The 16,530-nt window shown below is 36.2% G+C and overlaps 1 protein-coding gene across 1 annotated transcript in view; it reads left to right on the top strand.

Moving 5' to 3' along the window:
* Positions 1–16,530, top strand: part of EIF4E (eukaryotic translation initiation factor 4E) — a 41,236-nt gene that overhangs the window by 6,189 nt on the left and 18,517 nt on the right. The window lies entirely within an intron of this gene.

The following is a 16,530-nucleotide window of genomic DNA, read 5'->3' on the forward strand; positions in this document are numbered from 1 at the left end:
ATGAAACAAACATCTTTTTCTTGTAGTTTTTTCCCCCTAATTCTCCTCATATTTTGAGATAAATAATAGGTGGGAAATTCATATTCCAAGTAATTTTTTTTTTCCTGCCAACCTTAGAACTCAAACCCAGGCTCTGGCCCCAAGCTGTGTTACTCTTCTGTTCAAAAAAAAGGAACTGAAATTCAAGACTAAAAAGTCCAACTCCTTATTTTCAGTTAAACTCTGACCTTAAGCATAAAATTGCTGCGTAGATCACCATTATGCACAAATAAATATAAGATCCTATTTTTTAAGGGGCACCTGGGTGGCTCAGTTGGTTAAGTGGCAGGCTCCTGATTTTGGCTCAGGTCATGATCTCAGGGTCCTGGGCTTAAGCCCAGGATCAAGCTCCATGCTCAGTGGGAAGTCTGCTTCTCTCTCTCTCCCTCTGCCCCTTCCCCTGTGTGTGTGCGTGCATGCTCTCTCTCTCTCAAATAAATAAATCTTTAAAAAAAAAACCAGGATGTACCAGATGATTTATGGGTTGTGGCATGGAGCAAGATGGGTTTTTCTTTTCTTTTTTTTTTTTTTTTCCATTCATTTGAACTTGTATACTGTATTTTTTAAATAATGTTCAGGATTGTAAAATCTCTTGGGTTTTGGTTTATAGATAATCACCATTTAGCTTTTATGTTCTTATGACTTTTTTCTTGAATTAGTAATACATGCTCATGGGCCAAAATTCAGATGGATCCCTTTAGCAGTGAAGTCTATGGCTCTGTTGTCAGAATAATGTTTTTAAATGCATTAAGTAAAATACTTAGGATTACAAAGGAAACTATATTGAAGTACAGTAAGGATTAACTAAGTTAACATCAAACATTAAGGATGCTGCCTGGCACAGGCTCAGTCCTGTCTTTTTTTTTTTTTTTTTTTTTTTTTTTTTTTTTTTCTTTTTTAAAGAATGTGGTTATTTTTTTGTGGAGGGAGGGAGGGAGGGAGGGAGTGCGCTGTAGGGAGCACATGAGCAGGAGGGCCAGAGGGAGAGGGAGAGAGAATCTCAAGCAGACTCCCTGCTGAGTGCAAAGCCTAAAATGGGCAGATCTAATGACCTGAGCTGAAACCAAGAGTTGGATGCTCAACTGACCAAGCCACTTAGGTGCCCCAGTCCTTTTTATTGTGAAAAACCTATTTCCTATCTATCTTTCCAGCTGCCTAGTTCCCTTCTCCAACACGTGCACACTGTTAACCACTGTTTTGAGGATTCTTTTAGATAAGGGCTGTCCAGCCGAATTTTTCTGTGATGGTAGAAATGTTCTGTATTTGTGCTGTTCAGTACAGTAACCACCAGCCGCCCCCTCCCCATGGCTTTTGAGCACTTGAATTGTGACTGATTCAACCAAGGAAGTGAATTTTAAACTTCATTTAACTTTAATTTAAATGTCATTTTAATTACTTGAAATTTAATTTCATGTGTTGCTAGTGGCTACCGAATTGGACAGTGTAGCTGTGGAATCTAGACCTATCTGGTGTGAACATATGCATATTGTATTTGGCTTAACTTCGTAAGGTACAGTTGAATATAACCAGTTTGGTTGGAGAAATTATCTAATTTTATCCTAGGGAAACTTTTCTCTCTATTTTAAACTTTCAAAGGCAATTATTTGCTCTTGTATGGATAATTAAAATTGTCCTATAGCCTTTTTTGTGCTGTTTAAAAAAATTTGTGAGTAGGTAGTACTTCATGTTGTTTGAAATTCAGATTTTGTACAAAAGACTATATATAGTAAAGTCTGTGCCTCAAGCTGATCTCATTCAGGTAGATCACTTCTAGAGACAGCCAGCATTGTCACTTCTATCTTTCATAGCGATTTGTATATATACAAGGAAATAGGATATATATTCTTTTTAAAAGAGTGGTAGTCAATTGTATATACTAACCTGGCACATTATGTTTTTCACTTAATAATAGGTGTTTTAGAGCATTGCATATCAGCACATAAAGCTTTCACTTTTTTTTCTGGTAGTATGTCTTGCATGATTTGGTCTTAAACATAGTTCCATATTGTATTTCTATACATTTGGTTTATTTCCAGCCATTTGCTAATTCAGTTTATGGTGAATAGCCTTCTGCTAATAGTCCGTACATGAGGTAGTATAGCTGTAAGGTAAATGTTGGCAATACATTGAAAATTTAAAAACTACTGGTTAGATAAAACACTTTGTGACTGTAGTTGGCTATCAGGCTATAATTTTTTTTAGAACTATGCCTTTTCTAATTGTGAACAATTTATATGTAAAAAACATAAAAGATACATATGTGCATAAGTTTTAGAGTAATAAACTGATGGCTTATGTACTCATCACCCAAGACGTCATCATGTCTCATGGTGGCTTCAGCTTCCTCGAATCTCTACTGAAGTCCCACTAGGAGAAACCAGTCGGCAAGATCATGAACTTGTTTTGGGAAACATAGGACTGCACAGTTGTTACCTGGCAGGTTGTGTGGGCCAGGCAAAGAACCTTCAGTTAGGAGAGTGGTTTGTGGTAGTAAAATGCTTTGTGTGTTGTTTGAAGTGTAGGTTAAAGCTGAACTCACTTGGTGTGAAACTTAGAGCTGTTTCGGGGGAAGGGCACAAAGGAGAGAAAAGGAGCTTTGTTAAAAACGCAGGGTTAAGCTGAGTTAAATATAGATAAAAGCCTAGGCCAGACAAACACTGGCAATCAGTGATTTGTTGTGTTTTGTTTTGTTTTAAGGGTAGAAAATAAGCATCTTGATCATTATAGCCATCAGTTGAAGAATGTAGCCTGAATCACATTGCTCCAATCTGAATGTTGCTCTCTATATCTGGTGCACACCTGTCTTTGACGACGCTCGTGATTCCCTCTCATCTGACTTCCTTGGTGTCCCTTGTTGTCTTATTTGGTTTCTTGTTTCGTTTCAGTAGATCGCATCTCCAGTATTTTTTGAGAAAAAAATATGTGAGAGTTAAAGATTTTGAGACCTTGCCTATTAAACAATGTCATATCTGTAGTTTGGCTGGCTGTAGAATTCTTTTCAGAATTTTTAAGTCATTATTTCAGGTCATCTTCTGTTGTGGCTATTCAAAGTCATATGTTCCGATGGCTACTTCTTTTACTTCTCTCCTCTCCTCTCTGCCCTTCTCTTTTTTTGTGTGACCAGTCTCCTGCTTCAACCCATAAATTTTTCTTGTCCCCATTTCACAATGACATTCTCCAGTGTGCGAGATACTTATTGCACTTTCTTAATGTGGCAACTCCTGTTCATCACTTTAGATTTACTTGTGATTTTCCTTTTTCTTTCCCCTCTTTGAAACAGTTATTCAGATACTACATCTCCTAGCATGGTTACCTGATTTTTTTTTTTTTAAGTTCAAATCTTACTTTCATTTTCTGTTTTATTTTCTGGGAAATTTTATTTTCCAACCTTTTCTGTCATAATTTTAATTTCCAGATATCTTCTCTCTCTCCTCTCCTCTCTCTCTCCTCTCCTCTTCTGAATATTCACTTTATAGCTTCCTGTAATTGTGATGCAACACTTTAACCTTTTGAGGATATATATAGGTACATATTTTTGAAGGCATTTACTTTTCCCTGCCTCTTCCCTCCAAGTTGCTTATTTTCTTTTTTATTTTTGAACTCATGGCAGCAATCCTGTGAAGGATTTCCTCCCTCTGGAGGAAATTGAGGGATCTAGTTATTTTTCAAATAGCTTTCACCATATTCTCTTTAATTTACCTCTTTCTTTCACTCTCGGTTCTAAAGGTGCTGCCAGCTTTTGAGACTTTTAGGATCTAGCTGTGTATATTGATTAGTGACCAATTATCCATCTGTGTTCCAGCTCTCTTCTTTTTTTCCCTGCTCTTCTCATAGTTGTGGACTTAGAAAAAAATTCCGTTATAGTTTTAGTGGGATTTTGAGAGGGAACAAAATTAAAATCATTCATTTATTCAAACATTTGAGTACCTGTCATGTGCTAGACATTTCTGAGTGTTTAACCCAGCTCTCCTTGGAGCTTAAAGTTGCTGAATTACTGAATAGCAAAAAAAAAAAAAAAAGAGAGAGAGAGAGAGAGAAATAACACTTAGCTGACATTTAAAAAGTAACTTGTTGCATTCTGATTATAGAACACAGTATTAGTTTTTCTGTAAGTAGGCAAAAGGTGCCAGGAATAATAAAGCTAGCAAGTAATTTGCCACTTTCATGTACCCAGGTGCCAGTGTTTAAGTGCCCCGAAATTATAAACCTAGTAAGTAATTTGCAGGATTCAAAAATGAAAGCTATACAATTCTACTGAGGAATACAGTGGAGGGCTTTAATAAACAAAGTCATAATTTGCTTTTGGGAAAGATTTGATACTGGAAAGATGTTAATTTTTCCTGAATTTAATGCTTAAATTCAATATATACTGAATCAAAATACCAAAATCTTTGTAGTGGAATGGGGAACTGAAAATAAAAGTCATCTGTAATCCCGACAACTAGGTTTTCTTTGGTAATATTTTGGTTTACTTGTTTGTGGACTCTTCTTTCTTACCTCATCTCTTCTTTGTACCCTTTTCCTTTTCCTTTTTTTTTTTTTTTTTTAATGATTTATTTGAGAGAGAGAGGGAGAGCGGGCATGCATGAATGGGAGGGGCAGAGGGAGGGAGAGAGAGAGAGAGAGAATCTCACGCAGACTCCACACTGAGCCCAGAGCCCGAAGTGGGGCTGCATCTCAGGACCCTGGGATCCTGACCTGAGCTGAAACCAAGAATTGGAGACTTAACAGACTGCGCCCCTCAGACACCTCTTTTGCTTTTAAATAAGAGTATTTTTTAGAGCAGTTTTAGATTCACTACAAAATTGAGAGGAAGGTAGAGAGGATTCTGGTATATTTCCTGTTCCTGTATGCACAGGTGCCGCCCCCCTCCCCCCCCCCCTTACCAGAGTGGAACATTCGTTATACCAAATGAACGTACATTGACATGTCATTGTCATCTCAAGTCTCTAGTTTACATTAGGGTTCACTCTTGGTGTTGTACAGTCTTTGGGTTTTGACAAATAAATAATTACATGTGTTTACCATTGTAGTATCATACAGAAGGAGTTTCACTGCCTAAAATCATCTGTTTTCTGCTTACTCATCCCTCCCTTCTAACCCCTGGAAACCACTATTCTTTTTACTGCCCCCATCGTTTTGCCTTTTCTAGAATGTCATATAGTTGGAATCATACAGCGTGTAGTCTTTTCAGATTGACTTGTTTCACTTGGTAATATACATTTATTGTTCCTCCGTGTCTTTTCATGGTTTGATATCTTATTTCTTTTTGTGCAGAATAATATTACATTGTATGGATATACCATAGTTCATTTAGGACTTGTTAAAAAGTGCTTCCCCTCCACCAGAAAAGTAAAGTGCTCCTTGTTTGTACAGTTCTGTGATCTACCTTTTCCCACATTAGCATTTTAAAATAATTTTCTAAGCATCACATTTAGTGCCTATATTGTGAACACCATAATATATCTTTTACATTTTGGTTGTATCTTTTGATACATGTTGACTGTACTTTTTATTTACTAACATAAAATACACAAAACTGTTAGTGTCCTGATACTTTCTTTGAAGAAATCTCTTAGAAGTATAATTATTGAGTTAAAGAATATAGCTCTTTTTTTATTTGGAAGCTTGTAGTTCATTAACTTAAGCCCAGTAAGTGGAAGGACATAACCTACTCTATAAACCTGGGGACATTTGAAACTGTGACTGTCCCTAGTTTTCCAATTTTTTAAAGAAATATAGGTTGATTTCTTCTGGAAGATAATTTAAATATTTGAAGTATGAAAGGACAACTCTGATTTTCTTATTAAAATTATTATTTTGGGGTTCCTGGCTGGCTCAGTTGGTAAAGCATGCAACTCTTCGTCTCAGAGTCATGAGTTTGAGCCCCACATTGAGCCCCACATTGGGTGTAGAGATTACTTAAAAAAAACCCAAAACTATAGTTTATATCACAATTTTAATCTTTAACTTTTAACATTGTAGAACTTTTAAAAAGCATGTAGAATTTAGAAAGAATTCAGCTGTTAAAAAAAAGCAGGTGCTTACTTGTATAACTGGACTGTAAAGATTTCAATCGGTGTCATTAAATTTTATTTATAATTTTAAAAGGAATAAACTTAGGCAGCAGTTAAATTCTTTAAAATGTTTGCCTTTCAAATTGTAATTATGAAGTTTTAAAGAATAATTGAAATAGAAATTGCCATGCTACTGGAACTAGTGTAATTTCGTGCAGTGAAAATGCTTGTCCTAACTTCATTTTAATGTTATTTGGAGCACTCTTAAATTTGTATGAAGTTTAACTTATATAAAATTCCTTAGTTGTTATAAAATATGAGTCTTTTGGTAATCTTTGGTTTAAGTAGCATCGCCATTTAAATTTTATCATTAGCCTTGTTATCATTCTAGATCACACATGTATGTTTCTTAAGTCTCTAATACATTTTCCTTTCTGAATTTGGGATCTTCTCCTAAGCTACATAAGATGTGCGGAGTAATTCGGTTGACAGATTTCAAATGAAACAAGATGCCTACAGGTCTTTCTAGTAAAGAGTTAAAGGGATATGCATCCAAGTTTAAAAATTGTATTCCAGAACCTCAGAAATTCAAGTGTGGCCTCTAGGGATTTTTTTTTTTCAATATTAGTAAAATGTGGTTAAGTATATCTTGCTGTCTGTCCAGAAAGAACCATTTTTAGCTATAGAGCAGTAAACTTAATCAGCTCTGTTCACTGAAAAGTTTATTTGCTAGTCATTAATTTTAGTCAGGTAATTAGGTTATTGTTACTTAAGTAGATTGAACAGTTATTAACTTTGCAGTACTTATAGATATGATACAATTTGTACGGATCATCACAGCTTTTCCTTTCTGTACCTCAGCTTCCAGTATTTTTTGTTGTGTAGATGCCATTTTACATTAGTCGAAAAGAATATTTAAAAGTACTGTCTTTTGAATCAGAATTGATATATAGGGTCTCACAGTCCTTTACATGAAAAAAATTTCTCCGTTTAAGCAGTGCTTTAAGCTTAAAAGGTTTGTATTTTGCTAAATCTGCATATGTTGTTTTTATACTTCAGCGTTTTAGTTTAGAGCGTGCAGGTCACTATTTTGATTCTTTATTACAGACAAGGAAGAAGATCTGCAAAATCGACAGCCTCCACTTTTGTGATGAGTGCCAGATTAGCTGATATTACTTTAACAACCAAAACAATTGATTTAATTATTTGTGGTACTTTTCAGTGTTTACACCAATTTTTTTTATTCCTTACAAGGCAAGTGGTAAGACTACTTGTTCTTAGGAACTAGTTAATTAATTATACTAATTTACATATGGAGGGTGCTGGGGGAAGTGCATTGTTTGCTAAAAAGAGACCTGGGAACTGAATGTTCGGAGACTAAAAGGAAGAGTAATGTATCTTGAAGTCTGTTCACTATCTTATATGAAATTATTTTCTCCTTCCAGTTATTTGTATCCATAAAGAGAGGATTTGTTACAATTGCTTGTATTTCTGAGATAATTGACCATATAGGCATTTAGTATGTTGTCTTACATAATAATATAAACTCACTGTAATTGATCATTGGCATTTACTTGCTTTTTTTTCCTAGTGGGATTTTGTGTATGTGTTGGGAGTGAGGTGTACCATTCATGCCTTTTTTCTGGCTTATTGGCAGTGGCATGCATTTGCAAGATAGTGAAGGTATTGAGTCTGAGGCTGTGGCACGAGACATAGTACAAACTGTAGGGTTATGCGGCTTGGAAAGAGTACCTCTATAACCTTCTATAATTTATTATTCAACTCTGGGCACTTTTGGGAGTGAACAAAGGTTCTCCTGATACACCGAAACAATAAACAGGTAAAACCAGGACATACGTTATCCTTAGCTGTGAATCCTGATAGTCTTGGATTCGAATGTAGAATACAGCTAGGCCACGTTAACTTCCACCGTTTAAATTTGAAGAGCAGAGAGCGTTGGTAGTTTCACAGTATTGTGAAGATTGAATATACTGAGATTATATGAATATTGAAATAATGTATATAAAAGTATGTAGCACATTATTTGATAGTAACTGCTTCGTAAATGTTACCTATCAAAAACTCAATTTGGATGAAGTGTGAGGGTGGGTGTTACCACTTTAAAAGTTGCAAAGCACCGTTCTTTTCTGTTCTTATTTGCTTACTCTTCTCATTACTTCATATCTTTATTTAATTTATATAGTGCCTTCAGTTTACTGAAATATTGGGTGAGTAACTTGTAGAGATAATTTTGCAACTATCTTTGCCATAATAGCATTTACATTTTTCTTTAAGGCCACAAATGGTCTTTTCTAACTCAACTGAAACACAGTGAAGCAAGGAAGGGGGTGTGTATAAGGAAGTGCTGCTGAAAATCGGATATTATTATCCATTATTCAGTGCTCTGTTGAACTTGCCTGAAATTACGTGACTGTGAATGGCAGAGCTGGGATTCCAACCTGGGTAGCCTGGCTCCAGAGTATGTGATCTAAACCAGTGTCTCTTACACTCTGGTAGAAAGTAAGGTATTTACTTATTTTTTTACTTACTTATTTTTAAAACTTTATTTTTTTAAGTAATCAGTACACCCAGTGTGGGACTTGAACTTAGAGCCCCAAGATCAAGAGTCACATGCTCTACTGACTGAGCCAGCTAGGCACCCCTTTTATTTTGTTTTTTAACAATTTCTCATGTAATGTTTTTGTAAATCATAAAAATAGGATAAAGAAAAATGAAAAAAAAATGCACAAAAATGTAAGCCTGAATTTGCTATTACTAGTTTCGGCGGGTACAAAAATACTGTCAGATTGTTAAGTTTTCTAAGTTCTTACTTGCTGTTTCTATACCTACCCGGGTTGTAGACTATAACCAGCAGAAATCTGTGGACTGCATTTTGAGTTAACTGCTTTAACCCTTATTAGTGCCAGGGGAACTATTGCTTTTTGCTTACTTCAAATTAAGATTTAGGTGATGTCCTGGGGCACCTGGGTGGCACAGCGGTTAAGCGTCTGCCTCAGGGCGTGATCCTGGCGTTACGGGATCGAGCCCCACATCAGGCTCCTCCGCTATGAGCCTGCTTCTTCCTCTCCCACTCCCCCTTGCTTGTGTTCCCTCTCTCGCTGGCTGTCTCTCTCTCTGTCGAATAAATAAATAAAATCTTAAAAAAAAAAAAAAGATTTAGGTGATGTCCTAAAGGTGTGTGTGGATGAGGGGGGACCCTGTAGTTCTTAGTAGTAATACTTGTTCAATGAAGTAACAGAGGACACTAATTGAGTGTCCTGAGGGGAAGGCTCATTGTTATTTCTAGAAGAGATAGTTTGTAAATATGTTTGAGTTGAGATTTAATGGAAAATCTTGAGTATTCACAACCATGGAAAAGCACACCATGGTTTTGGAATTTAAGCACTGTAGATTTGAACTTGCCTGGAAGGAAGAATCCAAACTTTAGTCGGATTAGGGGAATGATACTATATCTGGAAAGTATTTAGCTTTATAATATTAGGATTGTCCAACAAAGTTAATATGGTGTTTGAAACGTGCTGGTTTTTGCAGAATCTTACTGCATTCTGAGATGTAGCAACATTCAAAAGCTGCCTGAGATTGTTAGACTTGCCCCACCCTTGCTCTACCTTTTTTTTCAACTTCTCTTGTTATGACAGTTACTGAGCTCTGGGACCACTAAATTATAAGACTTCATTTTTATTTGAATCTTATAAACTCAGCAAATCCACAACCGTGTTTTATATTTTCCACTTAAACTGGTTGTCTTTTCTATTCTCTTACTTGTCATCAGTATTTAATCACTTTGATCTGTCAATGAATGGCTTCCATTGCTCACAAGATGAAAGGTGTACTTTTAGCTTGACCTTTGAGGCCTTTTGGTCTCCCTTCAGCCCACCATTTTCGTCTGTCTGTGGTTTCATGGAGCCCTCTCTTTCAGTCTCACTCCTTACCATCTTCTAGTTAAGCCCTGTACCATCTCATAGCTTTGTGCTGTCCATTCTACGCACCTGAAATAGGTTATACAAGAGTTTTTCAAGTATATTTTGTCTTTTAGGTTAAAAATGTATTTGACAACTTAGACTAAAATTAACACAGGAAACAACAGGTGTTGGTGAGGAAGTGGAGAAAGGGGAACCCTTTTGCACTGTTGGTGGGAATGAAAGCTGGTGCAACCGCTCTGGAGAACAGTATGGAGGTGCCTCAAAAAGTTAAAAACAGAACTACCCTATGATCCAGCAATTGCACTACTAGGTATTTACCCAAAAGATACAAAAATACTAATTTGAAGGGATACATGCAGCCCCATGTTTATAGCAGCATTATCAACAATAGCCAAATGATGGAAAGAGCCCAAGTGCCCGTCGACTGATAAATGGGTAAAGAAAATGTGATAAACATGCGCACACACATACACACACACACACACACACACACACACACACACACAATGCAATATTACTCAGCTATCAAAAAGAATGAAATCTTGCCATTTGCAACGACATGGATGGAGCTAAAGAGTATTATGCTGAACTAGTCAGTCGGAGAAGGACAAATACTATATGATTTCACTCATATGGGGAATTTAAGAACCAAAACAAATGAACACAGGGGTAAATAAAAGAAGCAAACCAAGACGCTGACTGTTAACTATAGACAACAAACCGGGTTACTGGAGGGGAGGTGGGTGGGTCCATGGGTTACATAGGTGATAGGGATTAAGGAGTGCATTTGTGACACAGAGAAGTGCACAGAGCACTGGGTGTTGCATGTGAGTGTTGAATCACTAACTTCTACACCTGAAACTGATATTACACTGTATGTTAACTAACTGGAATTTAAATAAAAACTTGGAAAGAAAAAAATGCATTTGATTACTTTGAGAGTACAATAATCTGTTAAATTAGCCTTTTGTGTTTTATTTGCATAATTTTTAAATTTAGAAATACTGGTAAAACATGGATATTTAAGATGTAATTCTCAATGAAATCTACTTACGGAGGAGCTTAGAGAGTAGGTAGAGGGATGTTGTGGAACTTTGCAGTAAAGAATTTTGTATTTAAAACTTGTCTGCTGTATACAAAGCAACCATTAAAATGACAAGCTACAGAATACATTTTTTAGTTCTTATACAGATCGTACAATAATCTTGTTTGCTTTACTTGCTACTTTGGTGATCTTACATATTTAAAAATAGTAACTCGGTTGTTAAACATACCATGAAAACACCTGCTGTGGAGTTTTCAGGGAGAATTTTGTGAAGTTGGTGTTAACAAGTATCACGTAGTCTTCCTGTACTACCTATTTCATGGTAATCTGAAGTCTCAGATAGCTTTCCAAATAATTTTAAGAAGAGAGAAAATTCCAAGATAATTTTATTTTTAAATTCAGTTGATATTAGAAGTACTTAGTAAATTAGAACAAAAAATGGATAATTTGGAGATTCGTTATAGTTAGAGGCTTATGCTCAACTGATGAGTGAACTGAAATCATTTTTGTTCCAGTTCTTTTTAAAAAATATTTCTTCTGATTTGGCACATGCTCATAAATCATTTTTTTTAAATCTTTTTTTTTGATCCAAGAATTCAGTAGAGTATGGCCATCATTCTGGACATCGTTTATCAGTGTGTATGTTGCTTACAGATTCAAAAGTTTATATAGGAATTGGACTTTCTCCATAGAGGACTACCCTCACAGAATTAGCCTGGAAGCCTTAAATAACCTCCTACATTGATAAAAACATCCTGATTATTTGAATCAAAGTTGAGAGAGGTTTTATAACAATAAAATAATAAGTTTAAAGAAATTAACAGAGAGGCATGTCTCAACAGTCTCAAACAAGTTTTTTTTTCTTTGCAATAATTTACAATATAGTTGTAAGAAACTTAAAGGGTGAGTGGTTGATAAGTTTTTGGTTTAGATTTTGGTTTCAGTTTCTGCTGATTAAGAATGAATTGGTGAGATAAGTAGATGGTCATAACAAAATATGGCCTAAATAAGAAAATGTATGCCAAGAAAATATGACTTTTCTTTTTTAATGTGCCCTTTTATATGTGGTTTTTAATATTAATGTTTTTATAAGATTTATTAGATCTTGGATTTTTGGTTTTATTAGATTTGGGTTATGTCATGTTAATGAGTATTTTCATAGAATATTTGAGTATTTTATATTCTGTCTTGGAAATAATTGGCTATTAAAACCATTGTTGCTTTACTGAAAGAGTTTGAGAATTTCTTAAGTTAAATATTTGAACATGATGGGTGCCTGGGTGGTGCAGTCGGTTGAGTGTCTGACTCTTGGTTTTGCCTTGGGTTGTGATCTTGGGATCATGAGATGGAGCCTTGCTTAAGGCTCTCTCTCCCTCTGCTCCTCCCTCCACGCAGGCATGCACTCTTTCAAATTCATAAAATCTTAAAAAAAATTTGAACATGAGACGTCAAACTGCAGATGGTGACTTAAAAGGCTAAATAAAAGAAACGTCAGTTCACTGCTTACATTTTAAGAAAAGTTTTATAAAGTCTTTAGAAAAGAGGGGGAGGATGCCTGGGTCGTTCAGTCAGTTAAGCATCTGCCTTCTGCTCAGGTCATGATCCCAGGGTCCTGAGATTGAGCCCCGAGTCAGGCTCTTGCTCCTTTGCTGCCTTCCCTCCTTGTGCTCTCTTGCTCTGTCTCTGTCTCTGTCAAATAAATAAATAAAATTTTGGGGGGAAAATGTTTTAAATACTGAAAAGATGATTGTGTTTAATAAATATTTTTTTGGAGTGTTTTAGAGTATTTGTCTTAACATCTAGCATATTTGTATAATATTAAAAGTGAAGGCTGGATGATTTTACATTTTTAAACATCCATACACATTTATTTAAAGTTGAGTAGTTATTTTAATTTTAGTTATAAGGATAATTCAAAATTATAGATTCTTAATGTAAAGACTAAAATATCAATTAAGGTAGGACTTTTAATTCAAAAGAAACTTTTAAATTCTGGGAACTTAATATACTTTTTCCTGAGTTATTACTTGCTTTTAGTTCCTATGTGTCCAGAGATTTTTGATACCATCTAAGTCTTTCATCATTCTCCTCGTTGTGAAAAGAGTTGAGTAACCGAAAAGAAAGGAAGATCCTGAGTTAGCAGGTGACATTTTGGGTCTCGTGAAACTTGTAATCATTCATACTATAATTAATTTATTGTTTTTATGTGCTGCTGACATAAACTGTTTAAATGTTGTGAAAGTTGGTTTGTATTGAGGATTTGGAACTTATGAGTAAATTTTACTTGTCTTTTAATTTAGATTAATAAGAGAATTTATAGTACTTAACTTCTGGAGGAGGCATGTGCTGCACACCCAGCCTTACAAATTTATATATCCCCAATTGCTAGAACCATCATTATTATTTTAAACTCCATAAGATATCATTATTATTGTTCCTTTAAACTGTTTATAGTCTTTAACAAATTGATCCATCTATTTACATTTTCCAGTGCTTTTCATTCTTTTTTGCATTTTCATGTTCCTACCTGGGCTCTTTTTTTTTTCCCCTTCAGCCTGAAGACTTTTCCTTTGGTGTTTGTTCCTCTTTATTTTGGACCTGTGTGTTTGCGTTGGGGTCTGTGTGCATCTGTGTATTTATCCAGTTCTGAAGGATATTTTTCCTAAGCACTGAATTCTAGGTTGACACTTTTTTCTTTCAGTGTGGAGATGTCATTCTGTTGTCTTGATGGCTTCCATAGTTTCTGTTGGGAAGTTAGCTGTTAATCTTATTATTCTTGTGAAAGGTGTGTGGGTGTGTGTATGTCCATCCATGTGTGTCCCCTTTCCTAACTGCTTTTAATGTGATTTCTTTAAGTTTTGAGTAGTTTGAATCTGATATACCCAGGTATAGTTTTGTTTGCATTTTACTGCTTGGAGTTCCTGGAGCTTTTTGAATCCGTGACTTGAGTTTCTGATGAGATTTGGTAAATTTTGGTCATTGTTGGTATATTGATTTTTGTCCCATTCTCCCACCTTGTCCTTAAACTTTTTAACCATCTTCCACAATGTTTCTCTTACCACATATTTCTCTCTCTCTCTCTCTGTATTTATTTGAATATCTTCTGTTGACCTATGTTTGAGTTCACCAATCTCACATCCTGCAGAGTTGAATGTTGTTAATCACTCAAGTGAACTCTTTTAAGCTTTACTTCTGTATTTGAGAGCGAGAGAGCATGAGCAGGGGGAGGGGCAGAGGGAGAGGGAATCTCAAGCAGACTCCACACTGGGTGTGGAGCCCCATATGGGGTTCAGATTCATGACCATGAGGTCACGACCTGAGCTGAAACACAATGGTTAACTGACTCTGCCACCCTGCTGCCCCCATTCAGTGAACTCTTAATTTCAGATATTGGGCTTGGCAATTCTATAATGTATCTTTGGTTCTTTTTAAAAATAGATTTCGGTTTTCTTTTCAAATACTCCCCCTTTTTTTCATCCTTTCCCCTATCTTTTCTTCTATTTTAGTATAATAATCTTGGTTATTATGTCTTTGCTGTTTTACAATAGTAATCATAATTATTAACTCCGTTACCTGGGTCATGTCTGGATGGCTTTCTGTGGATAGGTTAGTCTCTTGATCATTAGTGACTTTTAAAAAAATTCTTTGCAGGGGCACCTGGGTGGCCCAGTCGGTTAAGCATCTGCCTTTGGCTCAGGTCATGATGTCAGGGTCCTGGAATCAAGCCCTTTATCGGGCTCCTTGCTTATTAGCAGGAAGCCTGCTTCTCCCTCTCCCTCTGCTGCTTCCCCCCTGCTTCTGCTCTCTCACTCTCTTAAGATTTTAGTTTATTTATTTAAAATAAATAAAATCTTAAAGAATTCTTTGCATGTCTAGTAATGCTTGGTTGTTTGGTAGAGTATTGTAAATAACATTTATAGAGACACAGAATTATGTTTTCTTCTTCTGAAGAATGTAGAGTTTGGTTTTTGGAGGCACTTAATTTATAGGTAGATTACCTTGATCCTGTCAAAGACTGGTTTTAGGATTTGTTAGGCAGTCATATTTCACCTGATTCCTAGGGTATGGCCTTTCTAGGATTTCATCTGAAAGCTGCAGATTTTCACCCACCCCCTCTGGGTGGGTCTGAACCCAGTGTTCCTAAGGGTATTCAGCCTCTTGAAGTCTTGGCTCAGCTGTTCTCTGCTAGACTACCCAGAGCTGTACTGGGAACATCACAGCTTAGGAACTAGCCAAGGACCTCTGAGAGACTTTTACATAGAGTTTTGAGGCTTATACCTCTGTAGCCCACTTTTCTCTAGTACCCTGTCTCTCTAGGCCCACTTAGTCCCCATCTGTTCCCTGTTTTCTTGAGCCATTGAGACTGCCTCTGTCTGAAAACTATCATTAATTTTAAGCTAGTGGGGTAAGGAGAATGGCATTTCATAATTATCTATACGAAGATGTAAATAGACTGCAATGGAAAAGTGCTGGTAAAAAGTGGTGATTTTAGGGCATTGACTACGTAAATTTTAGGGTCTTAATGGCTTTGTAAACATTTACATTTATTACTTAAGTAATCAAGCCAGTAAGTTCCTATTGAGTGTAGCACTTTGCTCATTGGCATTAAATTGTGAGCAAAATCAAGGCCTAGCCTCTGTTATGAGCGACTTCGTAGGCTAGTAGAAATTAGCTCCTAGACATGTCATGTTATTAAGAAAAATGTATTTTGTAAAATAAATATTTACCACCTATCCACTAAGATATCTTTTAGATCCTACATCTCTGATTTGCATCATCCTATTAATGTGAGCATACATCTCTATTGTTTTGCTGGTTCAATTTAAATTTGATCCCCAGACTCTTGATGTGGTGCCCTTTTTGAAAAAAAATCAGCTTTCGTTTTAGCTTCTGGTACCTTTCCTTGGCATTCACTTTTGTTGACAATAGTTTATAATTGGGTGAAGAGCTACATGGAGCAATGTGGAGAACACAGATTATCCCCAAGCTCCTTTTTTTCCATTTTTAAAGGATTTTTTTTTAAAGATTTTATTTATTTATTTGACAGAGAAAGAGAGCACAAGCAGGGGGACTGGCAGGCAGAGGGAGAAGCAGGCTCCCCACTGAGGAGGAAGCACGATGTGGAGCTCGATCCCAGGACCCTGGGATCATGACCTGAGCCGAAGGCAGATGCTTAACTGACTGAGCCACCCAGGCGCCCCTTTTCCTTACATTTTTAGATGACAGTATTATGTCTAACCTAGAAGAAGATTTAGGTTCAAGCCAACATTGAGCTTTTTTGCCTGGTGCCATTTGAAAATGACAGAAGTTGCTGAACTTCTTTTTTTTTTTTTTTTTTTTAAGATTTTATTTATTTATTCGACAGAGATAGAGACAGCCAGCGAGAGAGGGAACACAAGCAGGGGGAGTGGGAGAGGAAGAAGCAGGCTCCTAGCGGAGGAGCCTGATGTGGGGCTCGATCCCATAATGCCGGGACCACGCCCTG

Source organism: Ursus maritimus, unplaced genomic scaffold, assembly GCF_017311325.1.
Source record: "Ursus maritimus isolate PB19 unplaced genomic scaffold, ASM1731132v1 scaffold_8, whole genome shotgun sequence".
NCBI lineage: Eukaryota > Metazoa > Chordata > Mammalia > Carnivora > Ursidae > Ursus > Ursus maritimus.